Here is a 14,078-nt window from a genome sequence, read left to right on the forward strand (position 1 = left end):
ATCAAATCAAATGATCTTGAACTCAGAAATTTAAAATTCATAGCTTTGCGAGAGATGGGAGCACCAGTAAATCTGAAGAAAATGTTTCTTTTATATTACGGAGAACGTTCGAATGAAATGGGACATTGGTCTTGGAACTTCCAAGTTTTTTTGTCACTTACTTTTATTTAATATTTCATTTTAGATGTTCAAAATGTTCTTCTATAATACAATAGATAATAAAAGATTTTTTCATGTTTGTACGAATTCTTTTATTAATATTTATTATATTTTAAAAGGGTTCTATCTGTAAAATAAATAAATAAATAAATAAATATAATATAGTAAATAACATAATATAATAAATATACATACTACTATACTATACTATACATACTATTATAATAAATATAAATACATAATATAATAAATAAAATAATATAATATAATAAATAAATTATATAAGTAAATATATATATAATAAATAAATGTATTCTAAATTATTTTAGACAAATATTTTGGAAACCATAGATAAAAAGTTGCTCAAAAGTTGCTTATTGATTTTGATAACATACATCGAGGTCATTAAAATTGTTGAGTTATACCCCTTTAGTGAATAATTTTGAATTTAATGAATAAATTTTAATAATTTACATTAAATAATAATTTACAGAGAATTAGAATTACAAAAATAATCATTAGCAAAGTAAACAATTTTATATGACATTAGTAAATTTCTTCAATTAATATCTTCTAAATATTAATATTAATAAAATATTCTTAGATTAATTCAGTGTCTCTTTTCAAAGAGTTCCTAATACGAGATACTTGACACTTGTATTCAAAGAAAAAGAAAAGCAAAAGCACGTTTTGAAGGCTCAAGAATCATTAGATTATGAGCCCCTCGAATACAAAATAATTTTGGTCTGATGCGTTTTCTTCTATCTCCGAAAACAAGCGAGTTATTCAGATGATCTGTTTTAAGTGCTCCACGCTGTATATTTGGGTGATTTCACGTGTTCTCCAAAATGGCTAAACTATACATGTGGAATTATTTCTCGTTAGAGATAGAACGAGTCCCTGCTGAAACAGTTGCACCTAACAGTTTTGAAAATATTTCAACATCCAGTTTTGCCGGATGTGAAATTCGAGTTCCACCAGCAAAATTAACTTCCGAATATTAATTACTAAAAGATTAACTGAACGAAGAATCGTATCGAACATTTAAATCCAGTGAAAGTTAAAAACGCGTTTTGCAAATGTATCGCGCGCATAAGCGATGCTCCAACGTCTTTTGAGCATAATTTGCAATCTTTAAATTCAATCTCTGAAACTTGCTCGTGTTCACGATTGTAAATTGCAGTTGCAAATTGCTTCTTCTGTGACACTCATTTGTTACAGATACTCTTGCTGGAAAATGTTTTTGCAACCCGTGTTATACTGTAGAATGTCGCAACTTCTCAAACCGAATATGAGACCGCACTTTCATTTTGATTAAGTATCGAGGAGTAAAAGGAGAAGGTAAAAAGTTTTTGTGCTTCTGTACACATATATATACATATATTATATATATATATTAGTATACTAGTATATTATATATTATAAATATATATTAGTATACTAATATAGTATACTAGTATACTAGTATATTATATTATATTATATATTATATATATATTAGTATACTAATATAGTATATAGTACATTATATAGTATACATTAGTTCATATAATATATATATATATTAGTATAATAATATATATATTTTATATATATATTTGTTATATATTATATTTGTCATTTATAGATATTTAACGGATTCAAAACGTTTCAAAAATGGGTATAAAATCTTCTCTTTCTGTTTAGAAAAAGGAAGTCAGAATAATAAAAATTGTTCTGAATTGTGTGTGGTCTGTTTCATTTTTGATTATGTATGACGCTCAACGTTATTATGTGGTGCACTGTTGCAATCGTCTTGATGTACGTTTTTATCATAGTCGGTTTGAAATTCTATTTAGAAAACTGAAGATCATCTTTTCTGAAAAAAATTTCATTCAACATCATTATGTTGCTCACGAAAAACAATACCACTTTTTCTTTTTTCCTCATATTTAGCATTTTCGACAATAAAAAAACGCTGGTCAATAAATTGATGAACACCCTGTATATGATTGCATTAATTAAATTGCAAATTTATAAATTAATTAAATACTCCATTGTCCATAAGAACAGCCTTAGATCATTTAATAAATAAAAATGAAGATTATTTAAGGAGTATCATTTCTAATATGAATGTCTGCAAGAAATTATTGAACACGAGGTTGTGTCGACGAAATGGATATGTACTGCAATAAAACAGATATTTAAAAATTATTTATTGCAATATTTGTCCGCTGTTATAAAGTTATTAAAATTAAAGGGTGAAACCTCGCTTTTGAGAAAGAAATTCAGTCAAATATACTTCCAAATAAGTAAAAAGCATAGAACACTATTTTTTTCCGTTTAAAACTTCGAGAAAATAGAATTCGAAGATATTAGTTTTAAAAATTGGATTATCGTTCGCACGCGCGAGCTTGAGTCTTTGAATTTAATTTTCTGAAGAACGATAAGAGAAATATATGAAAGAGATTTCGTTCTACGTATTTATTTCATTTTATTTTCACACGGAGAATAAATCTTTGTCAGTCATTCATACGTGTCGGATTCGATATTAGTCAAATTGAAATATATCCTCGATATTCTTGGAAAGGAAATCTCAAACTAAAAAATTATTCTCTTTTTCGCAAGCTATCGGTAATCTGAAAGTCAAAGACAAAGTTATTTGAGTCGTAAAAGATTCAAAGAATCTGCAAAGAATTGCAAAAATACTTTTTATCGTTTCCGTTTTCTCTTATCTTTATAAATTATAATCAAACTTGTATATGAGTTTTCTGACAAGAACAAGTTAATTAAAGAATAAATAAAAATATATAATAAATGATAAAATACAAAGAATAAATAAAAGATTTACTAATGTTTTAAAAATCATATGATTCCATTTAATGCTAAAAATGGTCAAAATTTATAATTATTAATTATAATTGATTTATTTATAATCACAAATAATTTATAATTTTTGTTAGATATTTCATAGATGTAAAACAGTGTATTTTTAGATCACATTATTTAAATAATTTTGTTTACTTCATCATAAAGTTTTTTTTTTTTACTTTAATGTTTCTGATGGAAATTTCATGCTTTTAATCGTTCGAGGTTTCATACAAAATGTTATTTTATATCATTTGAATCCTTTTCTTAAGGTGGAACAGTCCATCAGACGTTAGTCAAGTATGGTTTTTAAATGCATGTCTGTACTTTGGATGATGAATCTATGCAATAAAATAAGTAAAATACGTAATAAAATGAGTAAAATACGTCATATGAATCTAAATGTATCATACCTTAATCTTCGAATTGTGGATGATTCAAAAATTATTCCATATGTCTATTTTGTGTCTCACTACCTCATAGTATGTCTAACAAGCTTTACCAAATTTTACAACAATAATCATCGACATGAATTAACTCTCTTAGTGTTATACCTTACAATTTCTGTATACATCTAGAACTAAAAAGCATTGCCGTAGAAGCAGAACGTATATGAATCTCTCTTTTAAAAGGACATTGCAGCAAGAACATTTTGTAAAAATAAAGCGTCAGTGAGAAAAGCCGAAATATTCAGGCGAAAAATGTTCAAAGCATTGAAATAAAACAAAAAATCACGTAGCTCACGTATCGATTTTTGGATACTAAAAGAATCAAACAAAGCTCATTCCATTAAACTTGCAAGAAACGATTTAGAATGGATTTGAAACTCTTCGAGAAATATTTGATATTTTCGAGCAAGTGCGGAATTCAATATTAAAACATACGTACGTACAATAGTCTTGTGTTGAGACACATTGAACTTTTTTTTTGAATTGTCTGTAACTCGAAAATCGAGATATGTAGGACATAGATTCATTTTAACGTGTAGATTGACCATTTTAGAGGATATGCATTTAACCTCTTGTGCTGGAATGACGTACCACGCATGTCGAAAATTTTTTGTTCCAAAATTGTAATATTTTCTCAGATTTAAATGTGTTTAAGTACAACAAAATAGGCAAATAATAAATTTATTACTTCTCAATCATTTCTATCCAGTGATATCATACCGATGAGTTTAAAAAGAAAGCGACGAATTATTGTATACGGTTTAGGTTAGGTCACTGTTATGGTCCAAAATCAGGTGTCAGCGCAAGTGGTTAAGAATCACTCTGTATATTAACCTCTTGCGCTGAAATTACGTGTCACGCACGTCGAGAATATTTGGCCCAAAATTGCAATATTTTCTCAGTTTTAAGTATATTGAAGTATAACCCAGGCAAAACAAATAATAAATTTATTACTTCTTAGTAATTTCTATCCAATATATTAATATTCCGATGAATTCAAAAAAGAAGGCGAATTATTGTATACGGTTTGGTCACTCGTTATGGTCCGTAAACTAGTTACTAGCACAAGAGGTTAAGACAAAAGTGGAGAATGTTAGTAAAAAGTGGAGAATGAGAAAAGTGGCGGAAAGGGGAAATGAGAGAGGGATCTACTAAACTCGCAAAAGGCGAGAAGATGAAAGTATTCCTGGAATGTATGGAACTTAACTATATAGATTAATTGTATAATTAGGACTATATTCCGTAGACTATACTATATTCTGACAAAGTGACGTCAATTCAGCCGTGGCAAAATGCACCGTAGGAAAAATTCTTTCGTTAAGTGCATAAGACTCTCTCGAACGGTTTTCTGTTCGCCGCGCACCAATACTAGCCGAGATATGTACTGCAGGTGACCTATTTTACGCGAAACATCTTTTATAAGGTCACACATATTAGTGAACGTGGATCTTTTATTTTTTAATACGTGATTCTATACTAATTCTTCACAGGGTCTTTTTTTAAAAAGAAAATTGAAATACAAGAAAATCCATTTTCTTTGAATTCTGGTATGATGATCTTACAATAAGTTGGACATATTGATCATAATTTGATTATATGTCTAAGTGTAATAATTCTACTGATGAATGATTGATAAATATGATGTATATAAGTCAAAGTAATTCATAATATAATATAAAAATAATATATGATATATTCGTGCATTGATTTTATAAAACTAAAGTTAACCTATCTTTTTAACTTAATTAGTTTAATATGTTTTTCGAGATTCATAAGTTGATGCTTCTTTATAGAAATATCGAAAAATCTGATCAATGGACCAGAAAATGTACCATTCCATTTAAAGAAATAGAAGTCATCTTCACACGTTTTTCTACAAAAAAAGACGACTTACTATTATGACTCTGTTGAAACCATTCTTTTTTATATTTGAACTATTTTTTTGGTATGACAAATACTTTACCGGTATTATACAGCATTAGCAGTAGATTAAAATTAGTTTCCTTGCGATTATTATTATATTTATATTTTATTTTATTATTATTTTATATTTTATATTATATATAATAATAAAAATTATATATTATATATATTATAAGTATAAATTGGGTATATACAATAGATAAAGTAATAACATAAAAATAATAAAAATGATCACATATTTTGTATTTCACTATTATTGTTATAAAACAAATAAACTGAACAGAATTACAAGTATAAAAGGTTTTATACTCTAATAATAAAAATTTTGTTAATGAAACGTTTAGAATAAAAAATGTTAAAAGTGGTTGTAATGTCAACTACTATATGCATATGTACATGCAACAAGTGACAAAACAGTGACTTTTATGATTATCACGCAAAATGTCTCAACTTTTATCTAGTTGTAACTAACTGTCTAGTTATAACTAATTTTATCTGGTTAGAATTAAATGTCGCGTTATTTAATTCGCTGTCGCGGCATTGCTAGTTATTTTACGCCATAGGTTTTTATATATTGCCAACTGATTGCGAGATAAACAGAATACCTCGTATAAGATAATATGTAGCATCTAAATACTAACGAAACGCAAGAAGTTCTCAATCAATTGAACAATATACGTTCCAATTGTATATTCTTCTCGGTAATAAGTCCGTGTAAACTCTCTCGAGTAGTACGAAGTAGAATGAATGGGGAAATGAATGGAATATCGTGGTTGAAAACCAGTGGTAATCAGCAGAGTCGCACGCTATCTAATTTTCAGCAATCTCGCGAAAATACACTTTTCATTGAAATTTTAAAGCCTACGTGACATCGAGGTTTCCCTCTGTCGACGTGAGCAGCATAAAGCAAGTGTTGGCGTACAAGTGCAAGGAGAACTCCACGGCGCTCAAGATGAAATCTATTAGATACATTTGGTGAGTCGAATTTCTAATTTTACGATTTGTTCTCTCATGTTATACGTATACGTTTACCATGATCATAAGTCACTTTTGACGCTATGACGACCGGTATAAATGTACAAAATGTACAAAATTTCTCTACGCACAAAGAAGTAATCGGTGACTGTGAAAAAAGTAGTAATCCGTTTTCACCGGTCGTTATAGTATTAATTTTGTCATTAGCGAAATTCATTGAATTTCATCAATTCAATCTATATCTGTTTAATATTTTTGTAGGATTGAACATTATTGAAGTATCCGATTGAATCTATTTTGATTGAACATGATCAGTGCTGGGTAAAATAGTATTAGTAATAATAGTATTTCAGTTATAAATATAGAAATTATATTATATATAATTATTTATAGAAATTATTTTCATTGATGTTTTATTAATTGATATATTATTTGAAATTTATTTGACTTTACAGATAAATGAAAAATGTATTTCAATCACGTATTTTTGATGACAAATTTGGAATAAGTTCATTTGAAATGAATATATTTCTCTATCATTCGTGCAATGAAATTAAAATAGTATTATTTAATATTTATAAATATTGAATATTATTTTATTATATAAAATATTTATACATATAATATTCATTTATGTATAAAAATAAACGATTATTTCACAATAAAATAATATTCAATATTTATAATATTGGATAAAATAATGTTATATATTTATATAATATAATGTAATGTAAATATATAACGTTATTTTATTCAACATTATAAATATTGAATATTATTTTATTGTGAAATAATCGTTTATTTTTATACACAAATGAAATTTTCTCTTACGTGCCTTAATTTCACGTTTATGTTTCGCAGATTGACTAAACGTTTGAAAGTAACAACAGTAGGTTAGCCATTTCTCAGAAATAATATTTAATATTATTGGTTAATTTTTTTTTCTTCATATTCTTTTTAATTAATTTCTGTTTGAAACAGTAATCATCAAAGATAATATTTGAAACAATCAGATTGAAATTTTGAAGCGTGAAATATTATTTTAAATAATAATTTCTAGTACGCCTTAAATAATTATTACTTTAATTGATATTTCTCATTCATATATTTGAAATAAATAATTTCAATATGCAATACGTATCAAATAAAACAAATAAAATTAAAAAAAAATAACGAAACAAATTTTCAATTAGTATTTTATTTGTCAAATAAAACAAATTTTCAATTAATACTTTATTTCAATAAGAGTATTTTTTTAACAATTTTTGTAAATTATTATTTCAAATTCTTTTTATTTTAGATTCACTGAAAATGATAAACTGATTAACTAACATGTTATTTTATTTAACTAGATTGCAATAATTATGAACGTAAAATTTTAATAAAACATTTATTTGAATACAAATATGATTCTTCTTCAGATTATTTCATTAGTCGGATGTCAAACGAAATAACTCTTTATTTTATTTTTGATTTTGTATTTGAATGATTTTTCATTTATATAATTTCGCAAATTTTTTTTATTTTTTGTGTATCAACATGACGCATCGATTGCGAAATATTTAGTAATTTATTTGAATCTCACGCGTCTCGTGTTATTTATGAAATAACGATGATAAATTAGTTGAAATTATTTCATTATTTCAAATTGTTATTTTTTATTCTACAGCAAATACAAATTTGTCTAAACTTGAAAATAGATAAATATTTATTATTGTTACATGAAATTATTTATTTGTTTTTAATTCTTATACCAAATATTCATTTCTTTTTTTTTTTATAAATTATATATTTAATCTGTATAAGAGTAAATTTATTCTTTCATAAAGTTAGTCGTACAAAAAAATCATGATGCGTCATCGTTATCGTTGAAAAAATTTATTTTCTATTAATTACCATACATATGTATGAGTATTAATAATGTCTTCCACGGTTTTCTCGTTATAAATTACATACATATTTATAAGTATTTCTGAGTATTAATGATAATATTTCCTGCGATCTTTTTCTTTGTAAATTACATGCATATTTATGAGCAGTAGTAATGATGTTTCGTACGATATTTTCGTAATAATAAATCGAACGTGTAATAGTGTGTTCTCAGCGGGACACAACCAACACAGAAAAAACCGGCATGTATTTGCATTTGAAAGTGCTGTTTAAATTCATTGCGATTTGATGTCCGAATAAATGAAAATGTTAATCCAGTTTTTTTTTTCCTAGCCGATATATTTGCATAAAATTGCTTTTTTCAATCTTCTTCAGGCTCTTTGACTTTCAAATCAAAGATTTCTGGACGTAAAGAAGTATGCTGCATTATTAAATAGTGCAATTCGATGCATTATTTCAATGATTCGTGGAATTTCAGAATATTCAAATGGAATAGAATAGTGAGTTGGTTCATGCTTTTAATAATTTAATAGTTACGAGTAATTATTACGTTTGTAGATGGAGTGTGTTTTACTGATCACGGAAAATTTAATTTCCAGACTTTTCAAGAAGATTTTTAAAATATTCAGAGTTAAACTACGTTGAAAGCTTTTAGTTATCTTGAATTTAAATTTTGAGTTATTTAAAACGTTATTACAAATTTTAGTTATTTAATTTATGTTATTTAAAATTTTACGTTGGGCGTAACGATGTTACAAATGGAAGTAGAATTGAAATAATTGTGATATTTTATTATTCTAAACTGTGATCTCACCATTTTTTTTATTTCTATTCTCCATGTTGTCGTGATCATGATTAAATTAAAAAAAGTATATCAAATTTAATCTAAAAAAAAAAGTGCAAAATTTTTTCATTGGTAACATTCTAAACACATTCTGAAAAATTTGCAAGCTGTTCTATATAAATTAACCTTTTTCTTTTCCAGTAATATATATATATATGTATAATATTATAATTTATTATAATTATATATATATTATATTATAATTATATTAATATATATATTATAATTATTATATTATATTATATTATAATTATTATATTATATTATATTATATTATATAATTAATTATTATATTATATTATATTATATAATTAATTATTATATTATATTATATAATACAATTAATTATATTTTTTTTCTGATTAACATATTTTTTTAACCTATTATTATATGAAGAATCATATAGACTTAACCTTTTGCGCTGGTAACTGGTTCGCGGACCATAACGAGTGACCTAACCTAAACCATATACAATAATTCGCTTTCTTTTTCTTTGGAACTCGTCGGTATCACTGAATAGAAATTATTGAAAAGTAATAAATTTATTATTTATTTTGCCTGGGTTGTACTTAAATATAGTTAAAACTGAGAAAATGTTGCAATTTGGGAAACAAAAATTCTCGACGTCATTCCAGCGCAAGAGGTTAAATATTGTAGAGTATATGATGATTAGATTGTGAATTTTTATGCATTCAAGGGAAATTTAATCCTCATCTGTCCTCTGTGTTAATTCGATATATTTTTCTTATAAAATTAACACTATTTTATTTTTTAGGAAATGAGACTTTATATTATCTATTATATATTATTATTATTATCATTATTTATTTTAATATTCACAGACTATTAATACGTAATATCATAACAGACGTAATATGCAGATCATAGTGCATAAAAGAATATAACCAGGCACAAATACTATTCAATGTAAATTTATATTATTTGAAAGTATAATTTTCTTTAATTTAATGAACGATGGTCAATTCTATTAATCCATTAAATCGCTCGATTTTTTTATTAATTTCCTTTAATCAACGATTAACGATTTATTTTATTTATCTATTGAGTCAATTGCCGATTAATTCTATTAAATTATTATTATTAAATGTTGATCATTCAAACTAAAAGTTTTCATCGATTAATGCCCAACTTTGGTTAAAAACCATATCCCGATTGTTCAAAGTTTTTGTCTCGTATAAAATTCTATGTGCTGATCAGGACCATTGGAAAATACTCACTTTTCATTTTATAAATATAGTGAGTCGATTAATATTCGTTAACACTTAAATATTTCAATTTGTTGTAATTTAATTGATAATTAAAATTAAAAAATATAATAAAATAGTATAATTTAATTATAATAAATTATAATATAATGTAATATAGTTTAATTATAATAAATTATAATATAATATAATATAGTTTAATTACAATAAATTATAATGTAATAAAATTTGATTTATAATTAAAAAGAAATCGTACAATCGTGTTAGGTTCACGCGTACTCGGTGAATATTTAAAATCGATTTTCTCGACAACGAAACTTCAAATGAAAAAATTTTATTTTTTATTTTCGATTTGATTTTTCATATAGAATCACCTTCCAGTCGGTTACTCACGATTCGTGAGACACTGTATATATTAAATAAATTAAACTAAAAAATAATTTCCTGTAAAAGTTCTGTTGTTCAGTATATATTGCTTAGTATATATTATTTCAGTATATTTTCGAAAATATATTTCAGTATATTTACGAATTTGCATAAAAATCCACAATCTAGGATAAAGGAGAAGAAATAAAATTCACATAGGATGAAAAAGAAGAAAAAAGCAAATCAAAAAATAGAAATCAACTTTTTGAAATAAAATACTAAAAAAATAAAAAAAAAAATCACAGAATATATGAAATGAAATTAGTAAGTAATTATTCGACATTATTAGGACTATTGAGATTGTTGCAGTCCTTTCTTTTTAGGTCAGTAATTGTGTTATGTGACGTTATTATTTAAGAATTTATAATTATACAATTTTTTAATATCTCCTTGTGTTTCTAACGATGGCAGGAAAATTTTATTTTGCCATTTACCAATTTCGTGTAAATTAATCCCTATTGTTAGCATCATAGTGTAATACTAATGCTACATGAATTAAAATCATTGTGCTGATATTCTGTTCGTCGAGTTTTAAAATTTTTCACTTTAATTCAGTTCAAAAATTAATTTCCAATAAAAAAAAGAGTTTTATTTTAACTACAGTTAATTTTCTCTCTCTGTTACGTTGTGAAAATGATTCATTTATAAATGTAATACATGACACCATTGTAACATTGAGCACTTAATTGAGAATTCTCAAATACTCAAACTTGTAATACTCAAACATTAATATTACATTTATATTTTTTAATTTATATAAAGAATTGTCACACAGGATTTTTTCCTTATTCTTTTTTTTAACGAAGTACGAACAAAAATGATCATCGATAGAAACTTTTGGCAAAATAAAAAAGATTATCTGGTACTAACTAGTTAAATTTATATACAGGGTTTTAATCTCTCAGGGCAAATATCTCGGATGTAAAACACATGAAAATATGTTTAATAACAATAGTATCAAGATGGACAAACCATACTGCCATTTCCCATTGCAATAATCTTGAAAAAGATTACGTTGAATTTTTAAATTAAAATTTATATTTTTTGTACATTATTAAATCTGATATCGAAATATTTTCAAAACTTAAATTATTGTGTTATTGTATTTTATGTACTATATTGTATTGTATTGTATTAATGTATCTTTTGCTTAAGTCGATTTTGTCTGAAACATTTTTTTATATATTTTGTATTTTGGGAGATATTCATCCTGAAACATTGAAACAGAATACTCTGTATATTAAACTAAAATTGAAAGTCCACTTAAAGTCAAAGATCAAAGGAAAATCATGTTTAATGTCTCGAGGTAATTATTAATTTCTGGATTCAACATTTGAAAAAAGAAACAAGAATTAATGCAACATAAAATATCCTCATCTTACTTCATTAAAGCAAAATATTTCCATTTTTTTTCATAGCTAAAATTTCTAGTTCTAAAGTTTCTGCACGATACGATACGTCTGTATGATAATCATCTAGAATTAAATTTTATTCCAAAAATAAGATTGTTGGCTTTTAATGGAAGCAGATTGAAGTGAAATTGAAAATCATGATTTTATTTCTCATTCGGTACAGTGAACACAAAAGATATTTCAACAGCAATTTAAATTAACATATTTTCATACCTGAAACAGGAAACAATGGAAATTTTTTTTTTAATAAAATCGTTGCGTACTAAATTAACTGTAATTTCAGTATAATAGAAACATTTGCGATAAACAAGACAATTTTAGAATTAATTTAAAATATGTAAAATAACTTATTATTAATTTATTAACTTATATTAAAACTTATTAATTTATTAACTTATATTAAAACTTATATTAAATTTATTAACTTATATTAAAACTTATATTAAATTTATTAACTTATATTGAAACTTACATTTAATAAAAATTTATTAATTTATTATTAACTACTTATTAACTTATTAATAATTTATTAAAAAATGTAAAATAACTTTTGTTATAAATATTTGTTTGTTTTCCAAAAAAGTTGCAGAAAGAAAATAAATTTTTCCGAATCATTTCGAGAAATGAATCAAATTTTAAAAATAAGAAATTCAAAACTACAAGAATGATTATTATCATTATTTATATTAAATAACAATCACATTGTAATTTTCATACTATAATTTTCAGAATCAATTGCTTTCATTCAGTGTATTAACAGATGTAATTATTTAAACAGTTACTTAATTTGTTTATTATTAATTTGTTCGTTTTATTATTATTATTAATTAATTAATTTATTAAATAACAATTATTTAATTTTTCACTTCCTTTTCTTTCGGGACAATTTTCATATAATTATTGGTAGTGACGAAAAATTTTTCTTGTATTTCAAAACAGTCATTATTTAATAATTGACTTGATCATTATTATTTGATGTTGATATTATTAATTCAACGAGAAATAATTTCACAAATAATGCACGTATGAACCTCGCACGGAACGTGTTAATTAAATTTAAAAAAACTTTCTTTTGCGTCACAATTTTTCAAATCAATTGCTTCCATTAAACATATTAATAAATATAATTATTTAAATACTTAATTAAATTTTTTACTCGTACGATCTTTAAATTAAAAAAAAATGTAATTAAATTAATTGATTTAAATGACAATTGTGCGCTGTTAGTCGATTATTATAAAGAAGCATTATATGTAAAAGCATATAGAGGGGAACTTTTTCTAAAGCCGGAATTTGCATCTTTTCACTTTGGTTGATTATTCGCATAATTGAACGAATGATTCATCCGCAATCCACAGAGGACGTGAAAGATGAAAGCCGAAGTATTTGGATCAGTTCACGGGATGAATTCATGTCAGTGGTCTTCAATTTCATTGAGCGATTAATCGCATACAGGATGTTCTGTTTGAAACGTCCCACGTATAATTATCTTCTAAGCCAGAGCCATATTCGTGACAAGAAAATTTATTCATACTCTTTCGTTACCCGCAAAGGGCTCGAAAAAAATACAGAATAATAAAAATCATCGGTTAAGGAAAAATTCATAATAACGTTCGAAGGGTTATATTGTCGCGAAAAAAAGAAGTTCAACATCGCCTGCAGTCTGTTCTTTCTACAACGTTGCAGGAAAATGTTTTAAAATTTACCATACCAAATTAAGATATAATATATAGAATTACAAATTTATTAAATAAACGATTAGAAATGATTTACTTTTTAAAATAAATTTATTTATTATTTTTTGTTTTTATATTTATTATTTTTCAATATAAATTATAAGAATTACAAATAGAATAGAATTTTACAATAAATCACAAATTTAAAGAATTACAAATTTATTAAATAAAAGTTTAGAAATGATTTACTT

This window comes from Frieseomelitta varia, unplaced genomic scaffold, assembly GCF_011392965.1.
Source record: "Frieseomelitta varia isolate USP_RPSP 00005682 unplaced genomic scaffold, Fvar_1.2 scaffold_731, whole genome shotgun sequence".
NCBI classification, from domain to species: domain Eukaryota; kingdom Metazoa; phylum Arthropoda; class Insecta; order Hymenoptera; family Apidae; genus Frieseomelitta; species Frieseomelitta varia.